This window comes from Loxodonta africana, chromosome X (genome assembly GCF_030014295.1).
Source record: "Loxodonta africana isolate mLoxAfr1 chromosome X, mLoxAfr1.hap2, whole genome shotgun sequence".
In the NCBI taxonomy this organism is placed as follows: domain Eukaryota; kingdom Metazoa; phylum Chordata; class Mammalia; order Proboscidea; family Elephantidae; genus Loxodonta; species Loxodonta africana.
Genome location: NC_087369.1, coordinates 124,512,157 through 124,518,156, shown reverse-complemented (window position 1 = coordinate 124,518,156; position 6,000 = coordinate 124,512,157). Strand labels below are relative to the sequence as shown.

Sequence of the window (6,000 nt, the reverse complement as noted above, 5' to 3'; positions counted from 1 at the left end):
TCACTTGGAGGATGTGTTAAAATGCAGAGTCCTAGTTCCCACCCTAGACCTGCTGGATCAAAATTCCTAGACATGAAGCCTAGAGATCTGAATTTCTTTCCCTAAGTAATTCTCAAATGCAAATTAACTTTAAGGGGTGAAAGTGTAATGAGAACATGGAGGAGTCTATAAAAAGGGTGGTAGTGCCAGAGGAAAAATGTGTTTACCTCACTTTTTTAAAATTTATTACTGTTCTGTTCCCCTTCAACTATGAAGGACAGAGCCTAGGCAGTGACAGATGTGTTTCTGGTTGTACTGACTCTGCATTCCAAAGCTTAATGGGAAGCCTGGTACAACATCCAGATTGTATAATTTTAGGATAATTCGCCACCACCTACCTGCCAGTTTGTCATACCGTGGTGGCTTGTGTGTTGCTATGATTCTGGAAGCTATGCCGCCAGTGGACAGCTTTCAGCGGAGCTTCCAGACTAAGAAAGACTAGGAAGAAAGGCCTGGTGATCTACTTCCAAAAATCAGCCAACAGAATCACAACAGAATATCGTCAGATATAGTACTGGGAGATGAGCCCCTCAATCAGAAGGCACTCAAAACACACAGTGGCTGCAACAATGGCTCTAGCATACCAAAGATGTGAGAATGATGCAGGACCAGGCAGTGTTTCATTCTGTTGTACATGGGGTCGCCATGAGTCGGAGCTAACTCGTTGGCAGCTAACAACAACAAGGATAATTTGACTAATCATTACTATGTTAACAGGAAGTAGTGGAATGATGTGTCATCCTTCCTAGGGCTTTAAGCTTTTTAACAGGGATGCTAGGAAACAAATCTAAAATGCAAAAATGACCTAGGATACTGGCATTAATCAAAAAAACACAAAATAATAAATGTTGGAGAGGTTGTGGAGAGACTGGAACACTTATACACTCCTGGTGGGAATGTCAAATGGTACAACCACTTCGGAAATCGATTTGGCGCTTCCTTAAAAAGCTAGAAATAGAACTACCATACGATCCAGCAATCCCACTCCTCGGAATATATCCTAGAGAAATAACAGCCTTTACATGAACAGATATATGCACACCCATGTTTATTGCAACACTGTTGACAATAGCAAAAAGATGGAAGCAACCAAGGTGCCCATCAATGCACGAATGGATAAATAAATTATGGTATATTCACACAATGGAATACTACGCATCGATAAAGAACAGTGAGGAATCTGTGAAACATTTCATAACATGGCGGAACCTGGAAGGCATTATGCTGAGTGCAATTAGTCAGTTGCAAAAGGACAAATATTGTATAAGACCACTATTACAAGAACTTGAGAAATAGTTTAAACTGAGAAGAAAACATTCTTTTGTGGTACGAGAGGGGGGAGGAAGGGAGGGTGGGAGAGGGGCATTCACTAATTAGATAGTAGATAAGAACTACTTTAGGTGAAGGGAAAGACAGCACACAATACAGGGGAGGTCAGCACAACTGGACTAAAACAAAAGCAAAGACGTTTCCTGAATAAACTGAATGCTTCGAGGGCCAGTGTAGCAGGGGCAGGGGTTTGGGGACCATAATTTCAGGGGACATCTAAGCCAATTGGCATAATAAAATCTATTAAGAAAACATTCTGCACCCCACTTTGAAGAGTGGCATCAGGGGTCTTAAATGCTAGCAAGCATCTTAGATGGCTAAGATGCATCAATTGGTCTCAACCTACCTGGAGCAAAGGAGAATGAAGAACACCAAGGACATAAGGTGATTACGAGCCCAAGAGACAGAAAGGGCCACATGAACCAGAGACTACATCATCCTGAGACCAGAAGAACTAGATGGTGCCCGGCTGCAACTGATGACTGCCCTGACAGGGAACACAACAGAGAACCCCTGAGGGTGCAGGAGAACAGTGGGATGTAGACCCCAAATTCTCATAAAAAGACCAGACTTAATGGTCTGTCTGAGACTAGGACCCCAGTGGTCATGGCCTCCAGACCTTCTGTTGGCCCAGGACAGGAACTATTCCCGAAGCCAACTCTTCAGACATGGATTGGACCAGACAATGGGTTGGAGAGGGATGCTGGTGAGGAGTGAGCTTCTTGGATCAGGTGGACACTTGAGTCTATGTTGGCATCTCCTGCCTGGAGGGTAGATGAGAGGGTAGAGGGGGTTAGAAGCTGACAAAATGGACACGAAAAGAGAGTGGAGGGAGAGAGCAGGCTGTCTCATTATGGGGAGAGTAATTGAGAGTATGTAGCAAGCTGTATATAAGTTTTTGTGTGAGAGACTGACTTGATTTGTAAACTTTCACTTAAAGCACAATAAAAATTATATTTAAAAAAATGACCTAGGATAGATTTTCAGTCTTGTGGCAGACTGGTGGAAAGAAGGGGGAGCTACTGACATATGGGGACATAGAGGAAATAAAGGATAATCGTAGGAATCGCTCTTAAGACATGCCACTGGTGCTGCTGAGTAGCCTCATTGCTCAGCCTGAAGCCCCTGGCCTAGGATTTGGGTGCCAACGGCACTGGGTTTGGTTTTTGTCAAGTTCTCTTTGGACAAGCTTGTGCCTCCAGGAGTCCCACTGGACCTTGGCAAGGCCACAAGTTTGATTAACAAAACCAATGGAAGTGGCTGGTGGCCAGCCACATCTATTTGGTGGCCTTAGCAGTTCTTCCTCCTCTTGTCTCTGTGGGCATTTAGTTACATCTAGTGTGATCAATTACAGTGTTTGCATGAGAAGGAATTTTTTTTTAATCATGAACTATTTTGCCTAGAGGAAGAGTAATCACATTTTAATTTGAAAAGCAATGGTAATAGGCAGCCATCCTTAGTGTTCAACAGAACTCTGTAAAGCGCCTGTTTTATATGCAGTACTGTGTTTCATGCTGTCTTGCCCTAACAGATCACTTTGCCAGGAATGCATGACTGCTGCCTAATCTTGTCTTTCAAGACAAATCTTAAATTTCTCCTCCTCAGAGAAGTCTTCTCTAGTCTTAAGTGGCCAACTCACCAATCACTCTCCATCACATTATTTCATTTAAAATCACCCTATTTGCCTTTCTCTCTCTCTCTCTCTCTCACTCTTCTTCCTTCTCTCCTAGAATGTAAGCCCCAGGAAAGGAGTCAAGTCTTATCTGCCTTGCTCATTGCTCTATCCCCGGTGAGTAGCCGCTCAGTAAATATTGGTTGAGCAGGGTATTGTTCAGCTTCCAAGTGTCTGTTACCTTACCTTACTCTGAGAGCCTTCTTGCAAGTGGCTAGAGTCCCTGGCAATCTGAGACTATGTTAATTCATTTTCAAGGGCTGAGATTACTGAAAGCTTGCCTTCGATTCCTTCAAGAATCACTCTATTTCTGGTTTCTCATTATTCCTAGGGTGTAGATTTTTGAAGTCCCAATGAAAAGTTTGGGGGTAGTTGTGCAGGCTCTCCTCTTCTCAGTGAGCCCTGCACTGAAGCTTTCATACCACTTATCCCTGGAAGTTTTCAAAAGCATGGGATTTTTTTTCTTGGGTTGGAAATTTAGGGTCGTGATTGCATGGGACATTCCAGTCAATTAGCCTAATATTGCTTTTCAGTACTTCTATTCTACCTTCTAGTTCATTGACTACTGCCTGGGATCTTAAAAGCTTTCAAGCACCAATCCAAGCTACAATTAGTCTCTATTCACCTGGAGCAGCAAAGGAAGAAGCAGAATTAGGAGTCAGAGGACGAAATGGAATGTGTGAATGGCTGCCTTCATGAACAACTGCTTCTTAAGCCATGAGACTGGAAGAATAGTATGGTGGCCAGCTACCATTATTGAACATTTTGATCAAAGATTCTATGGCAGAATCTTGATCAAAAGGGGCGAAAACATGGAACAGATCTTTCAATTCTCAGTGGAATCCACAATTTCTGGAGTCAACAAGGTTAGATGAACCTCCAAAACTATTGCCCTGGGATAATCTTTAACCTTAAACCTCAAACCAAAACTATCCCTGAAATTGTCTTTGAATCAAACAATAGCTTAATTAGTAAAGTATGTCTATCTCGAGCATTATGCTCTTTTAAAGAATTTATCTATTTGGGTGCTTGCTTCAGCAGCACATATACTAAAACCGGAACAATACAGAGAAAATTAGCATGGTGCTTACAGCAGGATGATGTGCAAATTCGTGAAGCATTCCATATTCTTTAGCATCTTCTCTGACCATAAAGCCATAAAAGAAGAAATCAATAACAGAAAAAGTACGGGAAAAAATCAAATACATGGAAACCGAACAACACCTTGCTCAGAAACTACTGAGTTATAGAAGAAATTAAGGACAAAATAAAGAAACTCACAGAATCAAATGAGAAGAAAATACATCCTACCAGAACCTTTGAGACACAGCAAACACACTGCTCAAAGGTCAATTCATACCAATAAATGCACACATCCAAAAGGAACATAGGGCCAAAATCAACACATTAACCCTACAACTCAAACAAATAAAAAGAGAGCAGCGAAAGAAGCCCTTGGGCACCAGAAGAAAGCAAATAATATAAATCAGAGCAGAATTAAATGAAATAGAGAACAGAAAAACAATTGAAAGAGTTAATAAGACCAAAGCTGGTTCCTTGAAAAGATAACAAATCAATAAACCATTGGCCAAACTGACAAAAGAAAAACAAGAGAGGAAGCAAATAACCCAAAGAAGAAATGAGATGGGCGATATCACAACAGACCCAACTAAAACTAAAAGAATCATAACAGAATACTATGAAAAACTGTACTCCAAAAAATTTGAAAACCTAGAGGAAATGGACAAATTTCTAGGAACACTCTACCTACCTAAACTAACACAAACAGAGGTAGAACAACTAAATAAACCTATAACAAAAGAAGAGATTGAAAAGGTAATTTAAAAACTCCCCCCCCCAAAAAAAAAAGCCCTGGCCCTGAGGGCTTCACAGGAGAACTCTACCAAACTTTCAGAGACAAGTTAACACTACTACAACTAAAGGTATTTCAGAGCATAGAAAAGAATGGAATACTCCCAAACTCATACGATGAAGCCAGCATAACCCTGATACCAAAGCCAGGTAAAGGCACCACAAAAAAAAAAAAAAAATTACAGACCTATATCCCTCATGAACATAGACGCAAAAATCCTCAACAAAATTCTAGCCAATAGAATTCAACAACATATCAAAAAAATAATTCACCATGACCAAGTGGGATTCATACCAGGTATGCAGTGATGGTTCAACATTAGAAAAACAATTAATGTAATCCACCACATAAATAAAACAACAGACAAGAATGACATGATCTTATCAATTGATACAGAAGAGGCCTTCAAACAAAGTCCAACACCCATTCACCATAAAAACTCTCAGCAAAATAGAAATAGAAGGGACATGCCTCGACATAATAAAGGACGTTTATACAAAGCCAATAGCCAACATTATCCTAAATGGACAGAGTCTGAAAGCATTTCCTTTGAGAACGGGAACCAGACAAGGATGCTCTTTATCACCACCCTTATTCAACATTGTGCTGGAGGTCCTAGCCAGAGCAATTAGGCTAGATAAGGAAATAAAGGGCGTAAGGAAGAAGTAAAAGTATCCCTATTTGCAGATGACATGCTCTTATACACAGAAAACCCCAAAGAATCCACAAGAAAACCACTGGAACTAATAGAAGATTTCAGCAAGGCATCAAGATACAAGATAAATATACAAAAATCAGTTGGATTCCTCTACATCAACAAAGAGAATTTTGAAGAGGAAATCACCAAATCAATACCATTTAAAATAGCCTCCAAGAAGATAAAGTACTTACCTTGTTCGTGGATAGAAAGACTCAACACTGTGAAAATGTCAATTCTACCCAAAGCAATGTACAGATACAATGTAATCCCAATCCAAATTCAAATGACATTTTTTAATGGGATAGAGAAACAAATCACCAACTTCATATAGAAAGGGAAGAGGCCTCGGGTAAGTAAAGCATTACTGAAAAAGAAGAACAAAATAGG

General features: G+C 40.5%; 1 non-coding gene across 1 annotated transcript; it reads left to right on the top strand.

The window, feature by feature from the left end:
- Positions 1 to 4,065: 4,065 nt before the first annotated feature.
- On the top strand, positions 4,066 to 4,172 carry LOC111751891 (U6 spliceosomal RNA). The gene has a single exon (XR_002786964.1). It is a non-coding gene; the product is annotated as a U6 spliceosomal RNA (small nuclear RNA).
- Positions 4,173 to 6,000: the final 1,828 nt, after the last annotated feature.